Source organism: Peromyscus maniculatus, chromosome 9, assembly GCF_049852395.1.
Source record: "Peromyscus maniculatus bairdii isolate BWxNUB_F1_BW_parent chromosome 9, HU_Pman_BW_mat_3.1, whole genome shotgun sequence".
Lineage (NCBI taxonomy): Eukaryota > Metazoa > Chordata > Mammalia > Rodentia > Cricetidae > Peromyscus > Peromyscus maniculatus.
In genome coordinates, this window is record NC_134860.1 from 69,427,712 (window position 1) to 69,453,428 (window position 25,717).

The 25,717-nt window shown below is 39.9% G+C and overlaps 1 long non-coding RNA gene across 1 annotated transcript in view; it reads left to right on the plus strand.

Moving 5' to 3' along the window:
• Positions 1-24,607, plus strand: part of LOC121832350 (uncharacterized) — a 47,341-nt gene extending 22,734 nt beyond the window's left edge. The window contains exons 4-5 of the long non-coding RNA XR_013042512.1: positions 3,154-3,296; positions 24,412-24,607. This is a non-coding gene — a long non-coding RNA (uncharacterized LOC121832350). The remainder of the gene's footprint in view (positions 1-3,153; positions 3,297-24,411) is intronic.
• The last annotated feature ends 1,110 nt before the right edge of the window (positions 24,608-25,717 follow it).

Below are 25,717 nucleotides of genomic sequence, written 5' to 3' on the forward strand. Positions count from 1 at the left end.
GTATGATTTGTACATGCTTGCATCTATGTGTGCATGTGCTATTGTGTCTATACCTGTGTCTTTCTGTGTACCTACATCTGTCTGTGTCCCCATGGTTAGTATCTGTGTATACATATATGTGTATTTTGTCTGTATATATGCTTCTGTCTCTCTTTATATATATATATGTATATATATTTACACACATGTAAATATATGTATATTTACATGTAATTATCTGAATATATGGTTATGTGTGTGGGTATGTATGTGTGTGTTGTGTTTATATGTTTGCATGTGTTAATCAGCTGTTGTTGCTGTTACAAAGCACCTAGAAAAATCTACTTATCAAGAGAAGAGGTTCATTTTGGCTTCTGGTTACAAGGCTTTCAATCCATGATTGTTTGGTTCCCTTACTCTGGGCCTGTGTTGAGGCAAAATGTTATGTGGGACCACGAGGTGAAGTAAGGCTGCTCTCCTTGTGGTGTCTGGGAAGTTAGGAGAGAGGGAGAAAGGAGAAGAGGGGCTGATGTCCTTCAAGGGCACAGCTTCAGTGACCCAGTTACCTCCCACTAGGTTCTACCTCTTAAGGGCTCCACTGCCTCCTAATAGTGCCAATAGGCTCAACACAGTTTTGTGAGGAACATTCCAGATCTAAGTTGTCTGTTCAGCTCTGGGCCTTCGTTTGTGTCTGCATCTATGAATTTGTATACATGAGTCTGTGCACATTCTATATCTTCATGTGTTTGTGCATGTGTATGTATACGGAGGGCTTGCTATGATGTCATCATTTTTGTGCAGTTTGTACGAGGTTATGGGTGTCGTTTCAGTCTTCTTTTGAACCCCATTGCCATCCTTCCTGATGGTGGGTGTCCCCCAGTATCACTTAGGACTGAAGGTCCTTCCTAATACTCATTTCCAGACACAGGCCCCTTCCTGCCAGCACAGTCTCATTCTGGGCTTACTCTTTGCTCACCTCTGCTGACTTGCTTGTGTCATAGTCCTTCTGCTTCCCAGTGGAAGATGCAGGCTGCATTTGCTCACTTCTGACAATGGCCTTGGACTGGCCATAGCCCTACCTCTGATTTTAGCAATCTGAAAGTATCCCAGTCAGGGTTTCTATTATTGTGAAGAAACACCATGACCAAAAGCAAGTTGGAAAGGAAGAGGGTTATTTGACTTATGCTTCCACATCATAGTCAGTCACTGAAGGAAGTCAGGACAAGAACTCAAGCAGGGCAGAAACCTGGAGGCAGGAGCTGCTGCAGAGGCCATGGAGGGTGCTGCTTACTGGAATGCTCCTTATTGCTTTCTCAGCCTACTTTCTTACAGATACCAGGATCACCTGCCCAGGGATGGCACCACTCACTATGGGCTGGACCCTCCCACATCAATCACTAATTAACAAAACGGCTTGCAGCAGGATCTTACGAAGGGGTTTTCTGAACTGAGGTTCCCTCCTTTCAGATGACTCTAACTTGTGTCAAGCTGACATAAATCTAGCCAAGGCAGAGGGAATGAGTATGTGAACTAATGCATGTGAAGCTCCCACTTGACACGGCTACTCTGAAGGGAAGGGATGAGGGTTGTCATCCCTTTCTTTTCAGGTAAGGAAGCCAAGTCAGAGAGAGGGTGAGACCCTTGTTTCAGGTCACATAGGTAGAAACCTGCTTGCACATGGCACCTTGGTTCCCGCTATAAAGACAGCTGGGATGTTAGTTGTTTATGGGAATGAGGGGCCTCCAGAGAAGCAAGTCAGCAGGCCCAAGTGAAAGAATGAAAGAAAATGGAAGAAGCATGTCTACCCTGAAAACCCTCTTTCAAGCGGTGCCTAACATGTGCTGGGGGCTCGGCTATGGGAGAAAGGTTAAAGGAGTTTGGTGGGATCTACAGCTGGGCAGATGAACCTTCATGAACCTTGCCCACTCCTCAGCAGGCCGACAGGTCAAGTTGTCTGACATCTCCTTGGATAGGACCCATTTTATAGGACCCTTAGCTGGCTTACAAAGACCACATCTGCAGAGCATCTGGGATGCACCAGACAAGTGTTAGGTCAGAACTCTGATTCTTCCCATGGGTTAGGGCAGGTGTGCAAGGTCTGTGTTGTTAGGATGGTGGCTTTATTTCCTACACTCTCAGCATCTAACTTCTATAGCTCCCATGTTTCTTTCTGCCGCTCTAGTTGTCCCTTGTATGTACCTCATCCATCAAAAAGCCAGACTGCTCATTTGCTGAAGCAGCAACAACATGAGGTAGGAAGGTCAGTGGGCTCCAATCAAATGGTGGTGGTGGGGTGCTCTTGTATAAAATGAAGACTCCTGGGCCCCAGCCCAGACCGACTGAGTCTCATGATTGTCCCTGAAAATCTGCATTCTGCAAGTTCTTATGGTTTGAATATATAATGTCCCCCTTTGTGTGTATACCTGGTCCCCAGCTGGTGCTTCTGGTTTGAAAGGAAGTGGAATCTTTGGGACAAAGTACCCAGCTGACAGGCAAAGGGTTAAGATTAGGATTAGGACCCCTGAAAGTTATATGTGATTGCAGGTTGCATTTGCAGTCCTGACTTGCTTGTCAGCTGAGATGTGAAGAGCTGTGGCCTCACCCTCCACTGCTATAGGCAAAGATGCCCAGCCTGCATGCCTTCCTTGCCGTGATGGACTGTATCGAATCCCAGAATTGTGAGACAAGAGGATCTCCTTTCTTAAGTCGTGTCTGTCAGGTGTCTGCTCACAGTGATGTACAGGTAGCTCACACACAAAGGAAAACATTTTTTGTTGTTTACTTTTGAGGTTGTATTATATTCTATATTTAAGAGAAAAGCAAGTTTATTCAAACATGTCCATGGGATATAGCTACCATGACTCTAAAATGTTTAATACTATATTTTGAGAACTGTGTGGTTAGGTAATTACAACATCACACAAGCTTCAAGGAGTGTACTTACAAAAACTTATATGAAACAGGTCAATTACTCAATTTATCCTCTTGATGAAATTAAGAGATAATAAAGATAGGATTTAAGAGGTAGTGGCTATTGTAACATGGCTTTCTGTTTTATAGTAAGCTATTTTAAATAAATAGTAATGTGTTCTAAAATAATAATTAGAAGTATACTTTAGAAAACTCATAGGCCATGACATTAGAAAATGACAGGAAATTTTTGTCTTTATTCAGATCCTATGAGCTTGACACTGTCTATGAGATTTACAGCCCAAACCCAATGAAGTGGTCATATGCTAGTCCAGCAAATGTCCATAAATCCAGGCATAAAATCCATCTTCAGAGGAAACTGAAACAGTATAAGGAGAAAGCCCATGGTAAGGGGGTTCCCAGGAAAAAGCTGGCAAATCAAGGTCAGCCTTTTACTATGCAAACTGGCTTGTACCCTTTTTGTGGATGTGTTTGTAGAGATTCAGAGCTGTCTTTCTCTTCTTGGTACAGATAGGAGACATCCCGCGATACATGCTGATTCTCCATATAGATGTAAATTTCTCTTAGGAAAAAGTAATGTTTGCTTTATTTTCAGTTTCTCCTGTGCCCATAGTTCCTGAAGACAGTCATTATCATGCTTATGCCAAAGAAGCATATTTGAGTAGCAGAGTCTGGTCACTTTGATATATATGTAGCAGCTTTTAATTAGGTATAAGATAGCTTTTCACTAACTCAGATCAACACACTAAATGTAGCCTATTAAACTTTATGATCTTCACCAGTCTGATAACACAAAAGTGGAAATATCATTTCTAAAACCAGACCTGGTAGTGCATGCTTTTAAAACCATTACTTAGGAGGCTGAGGCAAGATGATCTTCAGTTCAAGGCCATGCTGGGCTACATTAGCAAAAGTCTGTCCCACAAGCAAGCAAACCAATGAACAAACAATGACAACAATTTTGAAACAAATGAAAATATATGGAATACAAAGAAATGCAATAATAAGATGTTAATAGTAACAATCACCTACATCTATATCATTGATTTATGTCAAACACCTTATCAGTGCATTTCAGGAAGCCAGAAAAGAAAAGGGGAATAAATGAGGACAAGGAAAGAAATAGTAAGGGGTATAGTATGAATAAACTAGATTAAGGCTTTAAAAGCCATATAAAGATTCACTAAAATTAAAAGTTAGTTTTTGTAGAGATAAAAATGGCAAAAGTTTAGACAAAGAAAAAGAGAGAGAAGCTCATAAAGCTAGAGATGGAAAAGGAGATGTCACAGTGGATATAACATAAATTCAAAAGATCACAAAAATGACTATGAACAATTATATAATAACAAATAGGGAAATATAGGGAAAATGGATGGGCTTCTGTATATCTGTAACTTACAAAAATTAAAGAAATACAAATCCAAAAAGAAAAAAATAGTAAGTATCTCATAAAAGAAAAATGCAGAACCTAATGACATTACTAGTGACTTCTATAAAAATGTTGGAGACTGTATTTTAATTACATTTCTACCTTACCTTCCCTCCCTCCAAAGTTTCCCATATACCTCTTTTGATACCAATTGTTATTGAATAATATATGTATTTGTATATACATATATATTCCCAAATATATCCTGTTGAGTCTATTCAGCATTACTTACATGTATGCTTCCAGGGCTGACTATTTGGCACTGGACAACCAACTGGTTTGCTCTTCTCTGGGAAGGGCCACCCCTCCTGTTCCTAGCTTTACTCAGTGACCTGTAGTTCTTTGTGGAGGGTTGAAGTCTTGTGAGCTTTTTCCTCATGGAGTTGTCATATTTGTCAGTGACCTCCTTGTTTGGCTCATGTCATGTTGGCAAGACTTTATGGATATATAACCTCAGATGTTATCAGGAGACACATTATCACAGCAAGGTCCCTGACTCTCTGGCTCTTACAATCTTTCTACCTCTCTTCTGCAATGTTCCCTGAGCCCTGGGAATGGGAGTTTCTTTTAGATGTATGCACTGAACTAGGTTCCACAACTCTGGTGCATTCCTTATACATACTAACATTCTGGGGGCAGCAACTCTCACTCTGAGGGTTTTGTGTTTATCACCTTGGGAAGGCCATGGACAATCTTTCCCTCAAGGATTCCCTTTAGACTTGCAGGGACCCTCAACTGAAAGTAGAAGATAGTCCCTATTTCATGACAATTAGAGGAGGAAGCAGCAGGGTTAACTACTATTTCCCAACTTGGGTGGGAACTCCTGGCTCTAGTTAGTTAATTTAGATCTGGGGGCTTGTCCCATTTGTAGCTGACATCAGAGCCAGGGGTGTGAAAAGTCACCTTAGAGTCATGGCTGTCTGCAATCTACAGTTGCAATCCTCTACCCAAGAGAGGGTGACAAGCACACTGAGGTGACCTGAAGTCTGCCCCACATCCCACCATGCTACTCAGAATCCCCTTAGCAACCACAGCTGCAGGAACAAGCTGTCTGTCCTTTCCAAGGCTGCTGCTGGGCTCTTAGCATGCTATGCGTTCTCAGCGCTGGAAGGCTTTTCAGTATTTAAAATGATTTTGTTTTCTATGTTGGGGTGGAACCAGCCCACTCCATGAGCAAAATCTATAGCGCTGAGAAGCGGCAGAAAATTGGCAAGGCTTAATAAACCTCATGCCTGACGTGCTCCTGTGGCTATATATCAAAGGGAAAACAAATATATTGACTAATTCCTCTCGGAAGAACATCCATAAATTACAGCTGTTTGAAACCAGCCTGTTGTGGAGAAAGGTTACGGATGATGTCATTTGTACCATTATAGGTATCACCATACCAACCCTGGCCCAACTTTTTCCTGGAGCCTCTAAGCTCTGAGCGTGGGATGGACTCAGAATTCTGGGCACATCATGTGGCTTTGGGGCGGGAGAAGAATAATACCCGATGTGTGCCTTTTCTGAATCCCCTCCCAGCATAGACTTCCTGTGACTCCTCAAATGGCCCACTGAGAAAAGTTCCAGTGCTCAGAGGCAGAATCCGAGAGGGTAAACTAAGCTGTTCATTGATCATGGCCCTGTGCTATGGGCAGAGGGCCTTAGATGTGGCTGAGTGTAGATCTCCTGCCAGGTACCCATGGAGAATGAAAAGCTTTACATCTACATCAAATGGCCACTGTCAGGTCCAGGGAAAGAATATGGAAATGCACCATATAGATCCAATGGTGATATTCAGTTACTGTTGTTGATACATTCCAAACCAGGGTGGCTTCTGTGGTTCCCTTAGGCTGCTGACATACCTTCCACCTGAGCATGAGAAAGCTGAGCCCTACAGGTGCCAAGCTGTGCATGTGGTGGGAGATACAAGGAGATGTCTGAGCACGTCAATATCCTTCCTCCCTGGCCTCTATCCCTCCAGCAGAGGGCTGGCTTTAAGCTTAGCTGAATATCAGAGTGGCTGGTAGTGTGTGTAAATGCAGGGCCTGGGGTTACAGTTTCAGGGAGTCTGAGACACTGAACCTGTATATATTTCTTAAATAACATTCAAATGGTTATGATGGATCTAGGTCAAGAAGTCTTGAGATTGTCCCAAGAGCCCTTTGGTGAAACATGGGCCACAGAGGCCTCTCTCTCATCTCTTGCTAACCAAGAATACACTGTCCATGGTTATATAGGCTCTTGACTTGATGTCTCCCCAGGCTGTCTCAACTGAGCTCTCTGGGCTGGCACAGGAGAAGAGAATAGCCAAGGCCTTTCCAATGAGGAAAGCTCATAAGAGAGGGTTAAGTACAACAGGGAGAATATATAGGGTAGGTGCAGTGGTTGGACAATACTTGTGTTGGGAAACTTTGGTTGAACCCCAGCTTCACGATGTGGCTTGACTTGCTTGTTGGCCAAGTCTAGCTATTTGCTATGCTCATGGGCATTGTATTCTCAGTGCACCAAGAAGAACTCTGTGTCCTCCACTAAGGGAGACTCCAGAAAACTTTTCAGTCATGGTCTGAGCCCCTGTTCTAGCCCCAACCCCTAGCCCTAGGCCCAGCTCCAGCCCCAGCACACTCTAATGTTTCTGCAGCAAGAATGGAAGCCGAAACAGCTGTGCTGATGCAGGCGGACAACCCCATGCTTCTGATTGCAGTAATTGTTGCTTAGTGTTTTGTATTTGTCTGTGTATAGCCGTCAGTGGCAGCCACCCACTCAGTTTCTCTTGGAAAGTCTCCTCTTTCATGCACACATGTTCATACATACACAAATACACATGGCGGAAGGCCCAGCTAGTCCCACACTCTGCCTTCACTTTATTCAGAAAACAAAAATAGCCAGTGACACACTCATGGGTGAGCCTGATTGAACTGCCACCCATTCTGCCCCCTCTGATGACAGCCTAGAAGCCACCCACCTGTTCCTTGCTGCTTTAAAAGATTAGCCGAGGCTGTGTGAGGCTGGGAAAGCAGTATATGAATGGAATCCTGCTTTGCTCTGGAAGGTTTGCTTCCTGGAACCATAGGGTAGAATGGGAGCAGGACAGAAATGGGGCTTCTCCAGGACTTTGTGTTTTCACAAAGGAGACCAAATTTCTGGGGCGAGTGAGTGACCTATTTGTAAGGCAGAAGCAGACTCTTCAGACCTTTCTGACAGTACTGAACTGGCACTGAAACTTAGGAACCCCGAAATCCAAGAGCCACTCTGACCACATCACCATCAGGCTAGGAGACTACAGTCATCTTCCCATGGCACTGGCCATTGCTTAGTTTTAGTTATAATTTTTTGAAATTATCATCTCATATTACTGACTGAGAGTATACAGTTATGTGAATCTTTTTGTTGTTGTTGTTTTTGTTTTTGGAGACAGGGTTTCTCTGTGTAGCTTTGCACCTTTCCTGGATCTCGCTCTGTAGACCAGGCTGGCCTCAAACTCACAAAGATCCACCTGTCTCTGCCTCTGGGATTAAAGGCGTGTGCCACCACCACCCGGCACAGTTATGTGATTACACACACACACACACACACACACACACACACACACACACACACACACATTTACAGTTGTGTGTGTGTGTGTGTGTGTGTGTGTATGCTTGTGTTTGCATGATATCATAATAATCAGGACATAGAACACTTCTGTCACTTGCAAAATTTCCCTGAGTTTCCCTAAATAATTATTACTCCTGGTTTTCCTTTCAGCAAAGTCATAAGCATGGAGTCCCCAAAAGAATACAACCTTTTGAGTCCACTTTCTTGTCAGCATGTTTTTGAGAGTCTTCCAAGGCAGTCCCTGAACCAATCCAGTTTGCTCTTTGCTGCTGTTGAGCACTACTCTATCACATGTGTGTCTGTGTCTCAGTATATGATATGTATGTATCTGTGCAAGCTGGTTCAGTGTCTCAGTATATGATATGTATGTGTCTGTGTCTCAGTATATGATATGTATGTGTCTGTGTCTCAGTATATGATATGTATGTGTCTGTGCCAGCTTGTTTAGTGTCTCAGTATATGATATGTATGTGTATGTGCCATCTTGTTCAGTGTCTCAGTATATGATAGGTATGTGTCTGTGTCTCAGTATATGATATGTATGTGTATGTGCCAGCTGGTTCAGTGTCTCAGTATATGATAGGTATGTGTTTGTGTCTCAGTATATGATATGTATGTGTCTGTGCCAGCTTGTTCAGTGTCTCAGTATATGATATGTATGTGCCAGCTTGTTCAGTGTCTCAGTATATGATAGGTATGTGCCAGCTTGTTTAGTGTCTCAGTATATGATAGGTATGTGTTTGTGTCTCAGTATATGATATGTATGTGTCTGTGCCAGCTTGTTCAGTGTCTCAGTATATGATATGTATGTGCCAGCTTGTTCAGTGTCTCAGTATATGATATGTATGTGTATGTGCCAGCTTGTTCAGTGTCTCAGTATATGATAGGTATGTGCCAGCTTGTTTAGTGTCTCAGTATATGATAGGTATGTGTTTGTGTCTCAGTATATGATAGGTATGTGTTTGTGTCTCAGTATATGATATGTATGTGTCTGTGCCAGCTTGTTCAGTGTCTCAGTATATGATAGGTATGTGTCTGTGCCAGCTTGTTCTGTGTCTCAGTATATGATATGTATGTGCCAGCTTGTTCAGTGTCTCAGTATATGATATGTATGTGTATGTGCGAGCTTGTTCAGTGTCTCAGTATATGATGTGTATGTGTATGTGCCAGCTTGTTCAGTGTCTCAGTATATGATATGTATGTGTCTGTGCCAGCTTGTTCAGTGTCTCAGTATATGATGTGTATGTGTATGTGCCAGCTTGTTCAGTGTCTCAGTATATGATATGTATGTGTCTGTGCCAGCTTGTTCAGTGTCTCAGTATATGATATGTATGTGTATGTGCCAGCTTGTTCAGTGTCTCAGTATATGATGTGTATGTGTATGTGCCAGCTTGTTCAGTGTCTCAGTATATGATATGTATGTGTCTGTGCCAGCTTGTTCAGTGTCTCAGTATATGATATGTATGTGTATGTGCCAGCTTGTTCAGTGTCTCAGTATATGATATGTATGTGCCAGCTTGTTCAGTGTCTCAGTATATGATATGTATGTGTATGTGCCAGCTTGTTTAGTGTCTCAGTATATGATGTGTATGTGTATGTGCCAGCTTGTTCAGTGTCTCAGTATATGATATGTATGTGTATGTGCCAGCTTGTTTAGTGTCTCAGTATATGATATGTATGTGCCATCTTGTTCAGTGTCTCAGTATATGATATGTATGTGTCTGTGTCTCAGTATATGATATGTATGTGTCTGTGCCAGCTTGTTTAGTGTCTCAGTATATGATGTGTATGTGTATGTGCCAGCTTGTTCAGTGTCTCAGTATATGATATGTATGTGTCTGTGCCAGCTTGTTCAGTGTCTCAGTATATGATATGTATGTGTATGTGCCAGCTTGTTCAGTGTCTCAGTATATGATATGTATGTGCCATCTTGTTCAGTGTCTCAGTATATGATATGTATGTGTCTGTGTCTCAGTATATGATAGGTATGTGTATGTGCCAGCTTGTTCAGTGTCTCAGTATATGATATGTATGTGCCAGCTTGTTCAGTGTCTCAGTATATGATATGTATGTGTATGTGTCTCAGTATATGATATGTATATGTCTGTGCCAGCTTGTTCAGTGTCTCAGTATATGATATGTATGTGTCTGTGTCTCAGTATATGATATGTATGTGTCTGTGTCTCAGTATATGATATGTATGTGTCTGTGTCTCAGTATATGATATGTATGTGTATGTGCCAGCTTGTTTAGTGTCTCAGTATATGATATGTCTGTGCCAGCTTGTTCAGTTACTACTCCATTCACTCATTACTGGAAGGACTTTGCTGGGTTTTGTTTTTGAGTTTTTAAGGAGGGTGAATAAAACTTCTGTTAACATTCATACAGAGGTTGTCTTTTTTTTCTTTTGATTCTCCCTTTTTAGTCCTCCGGGGGCGGGAGGGAACAGCCTGAAATTACTGGATCACAGGTATATGTGTGCTGAACTTGTAAAAATCTGACTGCTTCCTAGAGACTATACTCATTATTACTCTCTTTTGAACTGTATAAAAGTTTCAAATAGATACTAAGTACCATTTTGTTGTAGCCTGAACTTCTGTTTCTTCAATGGCTAATGATGTTTAACAAGTTTTTGTGTGTTTATTTGCCGTCTGTTTGGCAAAGTATGTGTTAAAGTTCTTTCAATCATTTTTGTTTTCTGGCTGCTGCATTCTGAATATTCATTATATATTTTGGATAGAGCACTTCATTGGATATATGCTCCCAAATATTTTAACCCAGTCTGTTGCTTGTTTCTTTTTATTATTTTAACAATATAATTGAATAAACTTTAATTTTATTAATTGATTGTATTGTATTTTTGGTGTTGTCTGTGGGACTCATGACAGCTATCAGGTCACAAGAATTTATCTTGCATTTGCCTCTATTTAATTTTGGAATTGGTAAGGAAAATAGGTTTACAAATCTATTCCTTCATTGATACAGGATTGGTTTGGCTGCCATGGCTATAGAGTAAGTACTGAACTTTTTGTAGTTTGGTTTTTATGTCCTTAATCTTCTTTTTTAAAATTATTTTAGCTATTCAGTTTCTTTTGGGTTTCCATTTTGTCAACTCTAAAAAAGTACACAAAATCATTAATACTATTTTGTAGAATTGTATCAAATTTGGAGAAAATTCTTATCTCCACTATTCTGAGTCATCTGACCCACAAACTGAGTATCTTTGTCCATTTACTTGTATGTGTTTTGATTTCCCTCATCAGCATTGTATAATTTTAGCATCTAAAGTCTGCATATGTTGTATATGTTATGTTTGGTATGCACTCAGGTATTTTGTTTTTGGACCTACCCTAAATGATACTGCTTTTGTTTTCAAATTGCTTATTTATGGAACTACCCAGATTATTTGTGTGTGCGCGCGCGTGCGTGAGTGCGTGTGTGCGCGAGTGTGTGTGTGTGTGTGTGTGTCTGTGTGTGTGTGTGTGTTGACTTTGTATTTATAGCAGACTTTCTACTTAACCAATCATGTTGTCTGTGGATAAAACATAATTTTATTTCTTTTTAATTTTTGTGCCTTTGATTTGATTTTCTTACTTATAATATGGCCATCATTGCTTCCTGCCTGATCTTAGGAGAAGTATTTATTCTTTTACCATTAAACATTATGTTCATCATAGGGGCTTTATAGACACACTTATGAAGTTGGGGAATTTCCTGTTTATTCTTGGTTTGTTGAGAGTTTGTCATAAATGGATATGAAAAATTTCTTTTTTCTTTTTTTTTCTTTTTTTTTTTTGTAGCTGGAGCCTTTTCTGCATCCCATCCGGTCCTGCAGCTGCTTATAAAATAATCACTCAGAGGCTTATATTAATTATAAACCATTTAGCTGATAGATCAGGCTTATTACTAACTAGCTCTTATAACTTAAATTAACCCATTTTTATTAATCTATGTGTTGCCATGTGGCTATAGCATTATTGGTCTACTGGCATGTTGCTCCTTGGGAAGCTGGACAGCATCTGCTCCTAACCCTACCCTTCTTCTCCCTGTATCTCTGCTTGGATTTCCCACCTGGCTCTTATAATGCCTTGCCATAGGCCAAAGCAGCCTTATTTATTAACCAATGGGAGCAGCACATATTCACAGAGTACAGAAAGACCATCCTATATTATTTTTTCTACATTGATTCTTTTGGTAATTTGTTTAGATGGTTCATATCACTATATTATCAATTGCTTTTCAAATGTAGAACTACCCTTACATGCCTGGGGTAATCTGACTTGGCCATGGTCATTAACCTTTTTACAAATTTGTGAATTTGAATTCCTAACATCTGGTTCATAATTTTTATGTCTATATTCTTAAAGGAATTGATCTAGAACTTTGTCTGTTTTTGATATTTGCATAAAAATGGTTGATGATCAGTTCTTCCTGTTTTGTCATAGAGTTATTAAATGAATTTTAGAATTTGCCAATGAAGTCATGTAGTACTGGAGTTTTCTATTTCAGAAGGTTTTCAACTATAAATTAATTTTTTTAATGGTTATGGGATTTTTTGAGTACCTTCCTCATTTTTTGGTGAATTTTGGTAAATAGTGGTTTTTCAGTAGCTCACTTATTTCCCTCAAGTTGTCAAACAGCACACAGATCATTCACAGTATTTGCTTACTGTCCTTTTTAATGTCTGTGGAGTCTGCAATGGAAACTTCTCTTCCATGCCTCATATTAGCAATGCATGTCATCTCATTTCCTCTTTTTATCTTAGTAAAATATTAATTTTTTTCATTGATTTTCTTTGAGACTATTTTGTTCTTTTTCTTAAAGTGGAAGCATATATTATTGATTTGATACATCTTTGCTGATGGAAACATTGTATACTATAATTTTCTCCCTGTGAGATACTTTAATTACAACCCATACATTTTTATAGATAATGTTTATATATATTTCAGTTCAGTTCAAGCTATTTAGATATATTTGAGACTTCTTTAACCCATGAGTTATTCATATTACTAAATTTCAAAGTGATTGGTATGCTTCATGTTTCTGTGTTGTTCACTTCTAGTTTCATTTCATTATAGTTAGAGAATTAATTTTGCATGGTTTCAATTCTTTTAATTTGGTAAGACTTGTTCTATGATCCAAAATATGGTATTTCTGGGTGGACCTCCACGTGTACTTGAAAAGAATGCATATTTTAATTTCTTGCATTGAATCTTCACTGACTTAATTAGATTTAGTTGATAGATGTCTGTTCAAGTCTTCTATTTCCCTGGTGCTATCTCTTTCTTTTTTTTTTTTTTTTTGTTCTGTATGTTACTGACAAGAAAATGTTGAGGCTTCCTGAAATTCTGAATTTATTTCTTTTTCCATTTTGTTTGGTCACTGCTTTATGTATTTTGAAGCTCTGTTATATGCATATCATGTTTTTCTTGAGCCTTGTTTTTTATCCTTGCATTATTCCACATATTTTTTCAGTAGCTCTTTAAATAATCCTTGCCTGAGGTCCACTTAATGGTAGACTAGCCACTCTGGGTTTCTTTTAGCTATTATCCATTGTATTTTCTTCCTATTTTACTTAGTATTTTTTGTAATTACATTTGAAATTAGTTTATTTTAGATAGTACAAGTTGTAGACATGCTTTCTACTCATTCTGACAATTTTCATTTTTAATTTATGAGTTTAGACCATTTACACTTAATATAATCACCTATATGTTCAGATTCCAGTGTATAATGTTATCTTTTTTCCTATTTCTATTTTCCCCATCCTTAGTTCTTTTTCTTACTCTCTTTTGGGTTACTTGAGCTATGTTTATTCACATCAGGTTATGTGTACTTTTAAATTATTTTAGTGCTTACTTTACTTAATTACTGTAATACAATGTCTTCATGTCAGAGTTCTTTTGCCTTCTTTTCTACTTTTGTGGGACCCAGGTACAATCTTTTAAATAGTGGCTTCACAGTAGCTTTTCGTTAAGCAAATCAACAAAGACCAAGTGATTTGTATTTATGTTTGATACTTGTGATGTTTCATGCTCAGGGCATTTTCTTCTCTTTCAGAGGGTAGGACAATTTTCTTTTTTTCCTTGATATATAGTTTAGCTCTAAGTTCTTCTGAATTGGAATTTTAGACTTATGTTTAACTATGTCTGTGGATAGATAGACCAAGAGAAAATGATTTTTCAGCTGGCCCTAAAATGAGTGTCTTCCTGAAAAAGCTTAGGAATTAGCTTGCCCTCTGTGTGTTAAATTTCAACTCATTAAGGATTTTAGTAGTGCTATATAAAAAGCCATTAGGGCAGCCAGACTCATTAATAACTTGATTACAAATAGTAACATGATGAAATTTAAAACGTGTGATTTGGACTAACAGAATGACTGGTGGAGAGGGAAAACAGAGAAAAGAGGGAGAAGATAATGCTGGTAGTGTGGATCTAAGCTGTCCAGGAGCTACAGAATTTAGAAGTTCACAGGCAGGATCTCTTATCTGCATACAGTGGGCAGATGCATGCAGATGTCTTAACTTGATTCCCTTAGACACTCCATTCTTTCTTGCTCAATTTGTTCTGGTTTTGAGATTATCAAGGAGTGTTCCTAATAGGAATTTTCCTTTTAATTATGAAAGCACCAATTAGAGGGTCCTACAAGGAAAAATGGAGATCTTTACTTTTTCCTCCTTCTTGAGTTCCATGAATTCACAGTAGAGGTGTTTTTTTCCCTCTTTAGAACAGCATTTCTCAGCTTGTGGGTTGCAACCCCTTTGTGGGTCAATGACCATTCACATGGGTCACCTATGACCATTGAAGACACAGATATTTACATTATTATTCATAACAGTAGCAAAATTACAGTTATGAAGTTGCAACAAGAATAATTTTGTGGTTGATGGTCACCACAACATGAGGAACTGTATTAAAGGGTTGCAGCATTAGGAAGGGTGAGAACCACTGCATTAGAAAGACGTAAAGATAACCACAATGAAGTTAGGTTCCCAGCACTCAAGTTTGGAGGCTCACAACCTCTTGTAACTCTCGGGACCTATGCCTCATTCTGCTTCTGTGGTCACCGCAGTGGCCTCTGTGGTACAAACACTCACAACAAACAACAAAATGAACATTCACAGTACAATGCCCTCTAGAAATTGAAAATCCAAGGGCAGAAAGCACAGACTTAACAAGAAAGTTAGGAAATAAAGCTAAGGAATTGCATATATTACTGTTCTGAGGCTGAGATCTGACAACAGAAAGGAGAGATGATTGACATTCACCATTTGAGGGAACAGTCCACTGTGGCGGGGAAACGACGGTGACGAGAGAGCAAGGGAGCTGGTCCTGTATTCCTGGTTGAGAAGAGAGAAATGAATGCTGGTGCTCATCTCCTTTTCTCCTTTTCGTGCGGTCTCTGACTCCAAGCAATGGAGTTGTGCCTCCCATATTTAAGGTAACAGGAAACAGGAGTTCTCAGAGAGAGAGAGAGGCCAAGGACACATTAGGATGATGGTGAAATGAGACTCCGGGATGTGAGGCCAAGTATCCTAAGGGACTCTAAGAGAGAAACTGCTTTCAAGGATCAATGAGGCTGACAGGATTCTCTGTGGGTCCAAATATCCTGGAAGGAGATATAGACAAGGATACAGAGCTCAGTGATGAAATGTGATAAATACACAAAGTGAACAAATCAAAGAGTAAACTGGATCCAAAGAAAAACTAAAATCAACATGAAACAGAGAACTGTGTGTGTGTGTGTGTGTGTGTGTGTGTGTGTGTGTGTGTCGGGGGGGGGGGGCGGCAGTAACCACAGTGTTCCCTTAAGTTCATTCATGTGTAGTGTCTATCCAGTGACAGTAATAATGAGCACTCAGTGAATATGCTAACAAAAATTACAATGTATTTCTATTGGGAGAATATGGGATTGGATAGGAATATGTACTGGGTAGGGCAGGTGTGGGCGGTGCAAGCTCATGCCTCGCCTTTGAAATTGTTAGTCAAGAGAGAGGCTAGAATCTAAAATTCAAGAAGTGGCTAAACATCCGTGTAATTTAGAGGAGTGGAGATAAATACTGAATGACTCTGCTATAAATATTGAGCATGTTTTGTTCTGGTGACTGAGGAAATGAAGAGGAGGAGGCTGCTGCTTGTTTTCTAAGGCATGCAAGAAGTAAGCAAGTGCATAGAAAACAAAAAGAAAACCTGAAAATTAGATAAGAAAATGGGGGGGGGAGTATATTTTCTGTTGATGTCTATCTTCAGGCAGAAATTGGTACATGTTCAATAAGTAAATAAATAAAATGACATCTTTTTTTTAAAGGCTTGGAATGCCTAAACAACCTACTCCTTTCTAACAATATCCCAGGTTAGGGACAAGGCCTTCAACACATGTATGCTTCTGGGGCATTCAACATTCAAACTGTAACACAAAGCCTAGACGGGGTCAGATTTAGTGGTAAGATTACACATTTGCACTTCTTTCCTCTGGAAAAAAATGATACAACAATGTTGATATAGTCCATTTGAAGACTGACTCATTGCACGCCAATATCCTTAGAGGCATATTTACCAACGTACCCATTTTACAATGCTCATGCTGTGCCTTGAAGAAGCCGAGTAACTTGAATGGGGGCTTAGAGCCAGTGTGTCACCTCATGGACCCAGGACTGTGACTTGATCACTGGTCCTTTTCTTTTTTATGCACGCACACTGTGATACCATCCTCAAAGAATGCCAGGATAACAATGTGAGAAGCTTGGGAGAGCTATTCCTGTTACTGTGTCTAAAAATACCAAAATTCATGTGACCTATAAAGCACTGACGAGCCTGCCTCGGGCTGGCTTCCAAATGTCAGGGCCCACGTAAAGGAGAAGTGGCGCCAAGCAGTAGGGAGCCTGCCGACAGGGAGGACCTGGCCCACATCTGTCTGAAACACCTGGTTTGTCCCTGGATGGAGAGATGGAGACGCTCAACAGCCTACTGTTTTCACCCTTTTATCATTGCAGTCATTTAGGAAATGCAGAGAGAGGCTGATGGAGATGATCTAAAGAGGCATAAATTACCAGTTCACTTCCACATTGATTCAGTGACCTCCCTTCCCTCCTCCACCCCTCCTTCCTTCCTCTCCTCCTCCCCTCCTTTCTCCTTTTCCTTCCTTTCTTTTTGTCCTCCCTTCCTCTCTTTCCTTTCTCCTCCCCTTCTCTATCTATCTCCTCCTCTTCCCCTCTCCCTCCCCCTTCTCCTCTTCCTCTTTTTTCTCCCACTCCCTTTTTCTTTTCACTGTGCTACTGAAGTCCCCTTAGAATGAACCACTTCTGGAGCTATTCCAAAATGTGAGGAAGGGCTGTTTCTCTAACTCTGAGCCTCAGCAACTTTGAGTAATTAGCACAACTTGCTTATGGTGGCATGAAGACTCAAGAAAAGAGTATCACAGAGGCTGAGGTAGGGTTTCAGAGCCAAGAGAGTGCTTCATTTCTACTGGAAAGGCAAGGGTAAGGACATGGAGAATACTCTATTTTTCCCAGAGACACATAAAAGTCCCTCATCAGTCTTGAACTTGGAGTAAGATAATATCATTCTGCTGGGAGCTAACTGCCAAGACATTGGAGAGGATCCCTTGCTAAGAGTAAAACCAAAGAACCCTTCCAGAGGAGAAAGAACAACACCTTCCATGAGCCAGGTAGGATGCATAGAGTTTCCTGAGCCCTGCAGTAGTTTTCTGCTGGGGAAGAATTCTCCTTATTAAGACTGCACTGTGGCCTGTGAATTAAAACTAAGAACACAGAAATCATCCCATCCCTATAAAGGTAGTGTATCTGTCAGGATTTAAACATTGTCTCCAAAGCTCACACTGAACTTAATCCTCCAATCCCTGTGTTGATGCTCTTTGCAGATGAAGCCTCTGAGAGGTGATTGGGATTAAACAAAATCATAAGGACAGGGCCCCTGTGATGGGACTGGTAGCTTTGTAGAAAGGGAAAGAGTTGAGCTGACAGCTTTCCCATTGCCCCTCAGACCTCAGTAGTGCTTAAAAGGAAGCTATAAAAAAGAATTGATCTGCACCTCCCTTTTTGCCACTGGATGGCAGTGCACCTACACCCCTGTGTGACCCTAAAGAGAAGCTGCTCTGTCAGCATAATCTTGGCTTGTCCCATTGGAGAGGCATGGTGTGCAGACCAAAGACCAAAGTGTATCATTGGCACTTCTTTTTCTTGTCTTCCTGGGTTTCTTTGAGAGAATGGCTCACATCCTGCTTCTCAATGCTTATCCCACAACTGATTGGCTTCTTCAGCACCTCTTGCCATACTCCTTCCCTTCTTCCAAGACTGTCTTCTTACCTCTTTTTAATCCTCTTATAGCAATCTGTTAACTGCTTAATGGAACTGCTCTTCAAACAGAGACCCATGCATCTCTTTGGAGAATCTCTGTTTCAACTTGGCTACCTACTCTTTTTATTATTGTTGTTCTGTCATTGTTGAGTTATAGAAAGAAGGTGGGCCCTTTGTTCTCATGTCTCCAGAACAACTGCCCTGGAGCAAGCAAACAAACAAAATCCATGCATCAGTATTGTCCTGAGTCAAAACAGATGTTCTTATGTGACTTGGTATCCCTAGCACTTTGGTTCCTGTGTGCAGTGAATTATCAACTAAGACTTGTTGGTTAAATCATCATGCAGAGGCAAGAATGACACATGTCCATGCATATATCCATATGACCTGATAGTCTACACTCCTTCCACTAAGCCTTAAAAATAATTCATGCAAATGTTCATGATGGCACATGACTGTCATGCAAGCAGTGTAGAAACAGAGGCAGTCCTGGGTTAGAAGTTCAAAGGTGTCTTTAGTTACACGCAAGTTTGAGGCTAGCCTGGACCGTATAAGACTCTCAAAATACCAAAAAACATAATTTTCAGTATAAAATCAATTATACAACTTGGTAGATAATAAGGTATATTCTTTTAAAACTTATATATCTTTAAAGCTAACATTTCTTCTCTTATCTGTATTAATTCTGCCATTTGTATTTTTTTAAAAAAATGTCTTACTGACCTCTGCCATTTCTGACTCTTGTCATACCAGGTTTGAAAGCTTTAAGATTTCAGTGTGTCATCTTCCACTAATCCCTGCCACTCAGTTCCTGTGCTCAGTCAGTCACCTGGTCTGTTTGCTCTCTAATTCAGGAATCCCTACTATCCTCTACATTCCCCCATCCTTGTGCCCTCTGCCTGGCTCAGCGCCCAGATCCCATTGTGTCTCCCAGGCAGTGTACCAGCACCAAGCTGGACTCCCTGACTCCAACCTTGAAGTTTGCCAATCCCATTCTCAGGTTAACTTTCTTCCCTATAACTTAGCAGCCCCCAAATCTAACTAGTTCTTCACACAGCAGTTGCATTCCTCCTTGCAAAGTGTACATCCTAGCTCTGCTAAGACCCTTGGACCTTCTGTCACTCACAAAACTGAAGTCTGACCTCCCTAACTCAGTGCTTGAAGCCCTTCCTAACACTTCCTGGAGCCTCCACTCTCCAGTCTCCACCCCTTTCTCTTTTTGCGAAGCTGGCCACTTGTGTGTTGTGAGCATCTCTTTTGAGTCCATCCGAGCACTCACAGAGGCTGTCCCTTCTCTTCTCCTGCCCCCGCCCCCGTTAACAGGCTCACATTTCATCCTTCTGGAGTCTTTTAAATCCCTTAGAAGTTTAGCATTTCTTGCCCAAGTCTCCCTGTCCCCATTCCAATGGAATATTCACTTTCTCTGATCTTCAACTGACAACATATCTGCATGTCTATAAACTCTTGTCTTATGCTCCTGTGTATACTTGAAGCCTAGCATAGGGTCCTCGTTTCAGTACACACCACATAGGCATCCACCAAATAAAGAAAGGGATTCCCCCTTGGCATGTATTGATTACTCATTAATACATGGTAGTTTAATCTACATGACAGTTCTTGTGTGGTTATGTTCAGGGTGACAGACCCTGGGACATGGAGAGTCCAGAGCAGAGAATTCATGGAGTCACTAACGATTGTTATTTTTCATTTCTGAAGGAACTGCAAGTGTCCTTTTATGTAAAGATCATTGAGTCAGGGTTGGTTCTGTTTGTTGCTCCTACTTCCCACAGACTCTGCAGCCTCTTGCTTTGGTCTTTTATGAAACAGTAATATCAGTTATTCCCTCCGTTGATGCTTTATTTCAAAGATTGTGTCTTAAAGGGTATAGGTTCCTGAGTACAGTTGGTCACCTAGATCATTACTATGTTTTCAGCGGTCCCATTGCTTTGGATTTAATTATTTGAATCCTTTAAATTTTATTTTGTGTAGAGTGTGAAGCAAAGGTCTTTTGTCCCACCAAGTGTGGCAAATTTCCCCAAAACTACTTATTGAAAAATCCAGTTCTTCCTATTGGATTATGGTAACTTAAAAATAATTTGCTGAATGCTTCTACACCTCAGACTATTTGGTGGCTTTTGTGTAAGCTCTCCAACATTATCACAATATTTCTTAGTTTCTTTCTTTCGTGGCGAGTTAGGTCCTGCATGTTATAGACACTTTACTCGTAGTAATACTCCTTTTCTAACATTATTTTGCCTCATCATTAACTATTTTCCAACAATAGAATATCTTACTATTTTAAAGTATGTGTTGGGATAATTATTTAAATTATAAATATGCCACATGTTTATTACATAAATTTAACAAATATATAAAATTAAAATAATGAAACTCTGGAAATATCAGTGTTTATTCATTTCCCTCTCGTTTTTATTCTGTGAGAATCTGGGCCATACAGCTAGGATCATATGACAAGATAGATTGCATCCTTCCCCTGCCATGCCTGCTGTGGTGATCTGAGTGTGAACTATTCCCCACAGGCTTGTGTATCTGAACACTGCTCCCCACTTGGAGGTGCTAGTTGGTGCTATATGGAACCTCTAGGAGGTGGGACCTTGCTAGAGGAAGTCCATCACTGGGGATTTGCTTTGAAGTTTGTAACCTGGCCTTCCTTCTTGTTCTCTCTCTGTGTGTGTCTGTCTCTCTGTCTCTGTCTCTCTGTCTTTTTGTCTCTCTCTGTCTCTGTCACTGTGCCTCTCTGACTTTCTCTGTCTCTTTTTCTGTCTCTGTCTCTCTGTCTCTGTCTCTAACACACACACACATACACACACACACACACACACACACACACACACACACACACACACACACTTTCTGCTCCTTGTGTGAAGATAAAATGTGACATCTCTGCTTTCTGACTGCCAAGTTGCCCTCATACTTCTGCTCCCATGATTTCCCCACTCTGTCTCTCTAGAACTGGAACCTTGCCTTTGGTTATAGCATTTTAACCCCCAACCTACTTTATATGCATTTTATATCTAATTATGTATAAAACTGGAAGCAGGGAACGAACAGAGAACATACACCCCAAAGTCATCCCCTGACCTCTACATGTGTGCTGTGGCATGCATACCCAGAGACATGTCATGCACACCCTCACATTCAATGGCAATAATAAATAATTTAAAAAGCAAGTTTGAAATCATCTTGTATCATATTCCCTTGTATTTAATGCTTTAAACTGTATTTAGTGATGCCCCTGTGGTGGATCTTTAAATATGGCAATAATATCATATTTTTGCTTCCCTTAAACATCATGGTAATGAAAATCTGTGTAAATATATTTTTGTTCACATTTGATCATTTCCTTAGGGTGTATTTTATAGATCTGGGTCAACAGGTATGCACAATTTTAAGGCTCCAAATTGCTTTTTAAAAAGATTATACCAATTTAAACTCCCACTAGCAGTGTCTGAAAATGTCTGTTTCTTGCCAAAACATGGGTATTATTGTCTCATTGAGATTTTCGTTGAGGTTATGTTAAATCTATAGATCAATTTAGAAAAAAATTGCCTCCTTTGCAATATTGATTTGTTTCTTCCAGGAAGATGGTGTGTCCCCACTTAATTAAATCTTTGTTGTATATCTCTCAGTGAAGTTTTGTTGCTTTCTTTATATAAATCCTCCCCATTCGTTATTGGGTTTATTTCCAAGTGACTCACTTCTTTTTTTTCTTTTGGCTATTGCGAATGGCATTTTATAAATGTATATCATGTACATTCCCTCAGTGTCCTACAAGCATTTGACCCTTGATGGAAAATAAAATTCTATGTTCAGTTGGCTTGGAAAAGGCTATAACCTTCACTTAGAAGCTCTCATGATAAATTCATGAAAAACTGAAAAACCCTATTTGTAAAGACATTCTATGAACATTATTTACCACCAAGTAGCACATGCAGAGCATATTTGATGACAGACTATTTCTTTTTATGCAAAACATAAAATCTTAATATAAAATCTATAATTATTCAATAGGCTGATATGCTAGGAAGTCTACTGTTACAGACTGACAAATGGTTCTGGTTCTTCAGTGCTCCCTTTAACGACACCATTACACGCAATGTTGAAGTGTTATGCTGTCACTCTCAGCTTAGGGGCGTGATTTTGGCAAAGAAGATAGTGGCAAGCAGAAAGCATATAGGGGATTTCAAAGTAGGCTTGTTCACAGCTGCACTCCTCTGCATCTGTGGGAAAGATGTATTTGGTTACTGTGTTGGGAGAAGGGATTTAGGAGGCAGGGCTGAGTTAACGCTACTGAGATCATTTAATCCTAAACTTAGTCAAGCCTTTTCTGTGTAGGTGTGTTTACATGGGTGATCTTTCCTATATGTGCATGTGTGGCGGCTAGAGATCAACATGAGATATAAGGGCTTTCAGTGAACTGGAGGCTTGCTCTTTAGACTAGGCTGGCTGGCCAGTGAGCCCTGAAATCTGTTTCTGCTTCTCACCAGCCTTGGCTTTTTAGTGGATGCTGTGGATCCAAATGCAAGTCCTCATGGCTGTGCCGCAGCAAGCGTCTTATCCACTGGCCCATCTTCTCAGCCTGATCAACTCTCTTCTTAAACATGAACCTATTCAAGACCAGGAAAGCCACTCAGCTGGCTTTTAGACATATGAGCCAAATACATATTACAGGGGATTGAACCTAGGTCTTCCTGAATACTAGACAAACACTCTGCCACTGGGTTCACTGTGCATTGATCCCTTGATCAATGATGACTGGTTGTTTTTAGGGCTCTAAGTTTGAGTGACTTGTTGCCTAGCATTACTGTGGCAGGAGATACATGATATACCTACTTTGATTAGGGTATGAGCTAAGCAGTAGGTTTAAATGCCATAGCCTTTATTATATTGAAGAGATCTTTCATTCCTACTTTTCTAAATACTTTTTATCATAAATATTATTCATTTTTATTTTATTTGGATTTTCTGAGAATGGATGTCACTTTGTAGCCAAGATTGGCCTGGAACTTCCTATACAGCCCAGGCTGGCCTCCAAGTCACAACAATTCTTAGGCCTCAGTCTCTCATGTGATACAGTTACAGGTGTGAGCCACCACATCCAGCTCTACTGAGATTATTTTAAGCTTTTCTAATTGATGTGGTATTTTATATTAATAGACATCCTTAGAATAACTTGTCTTGGCCTTCCTGTGGTAAATTATTCTTAGTAACAGTTATCATTCTTTGATGTAGTCTTGAATTCCATATGTTAGTATTTTCCTTGGGAATTTAGACTTCATTTGTCCAAAAGATTAGCTTATAGTTTCCTGTTTTGGTTCAACTTTTTCAATTTGGGTGTAAGGCATATGTCCACTTTGTACAATGACTCAATTAGCTTTTTGTCTCTGTCAATGCTGTCACTCAAGTTTTACAATACAGAAATTATCTAGTCCTTGAAATACTATTAAATGCATTGGATCAGACAGTCTTTCTGGTAGTTCATTAATTATTTAATCATTTATTTGTTTATTTTATAACCACTGATTATTGGTTCTAAGGTATCCTTATTTTGAATTTTTTTTATACAACTCATGTGTCTCTTGTGATTATAACCAATAATGTATATTTTATTTCATTCATTGTTAAAAACTACTTTTCAATAATTCTGGAGCAAAGTCTGATATAATAAGTGAATAGCAAGACAGTCAGTCACTTGAGCAAGTACAGCTCAATGTCAGACTTATGTGACCTAACATTTCTGTATATAGCAGTTTGACTGACTATATGTGTGACCAACATGTGTTCTCACTTTGAGAAGCTAGGTAGTGGGGGTGCCTGACACTTTGTTGTACTTTTTACTGTTGGAGAAGACAGGCTAAGAGAAGTGATGTGGACTCAGGAGTGTTGGAATATTGAATGCTTTTACATGATTTATGGACATAATATATGAGAATACTTGAATCTTTTAAAAACTCTAGAACCAGATCATCATATTTATTGCCTTAAGTTGTGATTAATATGGGATTTGAGGTCTAATGAATATACTGGTCTGTATTAATTGTCAACCTAACAGAATTTAGAATCACCTAGGATTTAGGCTGGTGGGCATGCCTGTGAGGGATTATCTTGATTATGATAATTGATATGGGAAAACCCATCTTAATTGCAGGACCATTGCCTGGATAAGGGATCATGGGCTGTACAAAATGGAGAAAGTGAGCTGAACATGGATTTTGCATTTATCGTCCTGTTACTTGATTGTGGATGCAATGTAACCAGCTGCCTCAAGCTCTGGGGGTCTTGACTTCCTCATCATGAAGGATTGTGCCTTGAACCGTAAGATAAATAAAACCATTTTCTTTGAAGTTGCTTTTTGTCACAGCATCAGGAAAAGAAACTAAGACAATAAACCATGTACGGCCTACCTTTTAAAAATCTGGTCCGTTTCCTCAGTGGCTTCAAGATAAACTGAAAAAAGTTAAGCGCTCACTGCCCACCAAGTACAGCAGAGCTTTCTAGTTTGGTGAACTAGGTTAATTGTTGAGTGCTTAGGTTTTGGCATCTAGTTCTATCAACAACAATAGTAAATATTTATTCATAGCTTACCAGATGCCACACACTGTGCTAAGCACTAAAACCATATCCATTTTGCAGACCGAGAAAGGGAAGTATGAATGACAACATGAATTCTCTGTGCTCACCAGCTGCTGGGACTCATGCCCAAAGAGTTGGGTATAAACTATGCTGTTGGTCTGTCATGACACTGCCTCTAACTCCTTTTGATTCTACCCTTTCCATGTGTTTACCACCGTGTCTGTTTCAGAGCTGGGCTTTTAATAAGTGCTAGATAGTTTAGATTTACATGAGACTAGAAAAAGTGAGGAAAGCCAGAAGTTGAAGAGTAAAAATTGAAGAGATATCATAAGATGAATTTGTGGCCTCCCAGTCAAGACTAATCTCAGCCATGCAAACAGAAATAACAGAATGTCTTTCTTATGTCACTGTTGGAAGGATTTTCTTAGTCAGGTCTGATACATACTTAATACTAGTAAACACTTCTTGTTAATTATATTGATGACCCTAAAACCAAATCTCTGCCAGCAGGTATGGTTTCTTTGAAGTCACTTTGCTTCTTGATACTTAGTGTCCTCATTTGTTAGACAGGGGCAACTTCATGGATCATATGATCATGTGATCTGTGACCCATAGTGGACATTAAAAATATGAGAATGCAAGGTAAAGGTCACTGATGAGCTAGGTATTTCTTTAGGGTAGCTGAGAACTCTTGCTACCACTTGTCATGAAGGCAGCTGTTCATCCAAATCAGCTCCCTTCATTCACCTCAAGTATCTGTATATTGATAACTTGAGCTGGGGTTAAGTCCAGAGTAGTATCCACAGAAATTTCCTACATATCACATTCAGTGCCTTCATGGCTACTCAGGGACAGGATTGATAAATTGGACAGACACACAA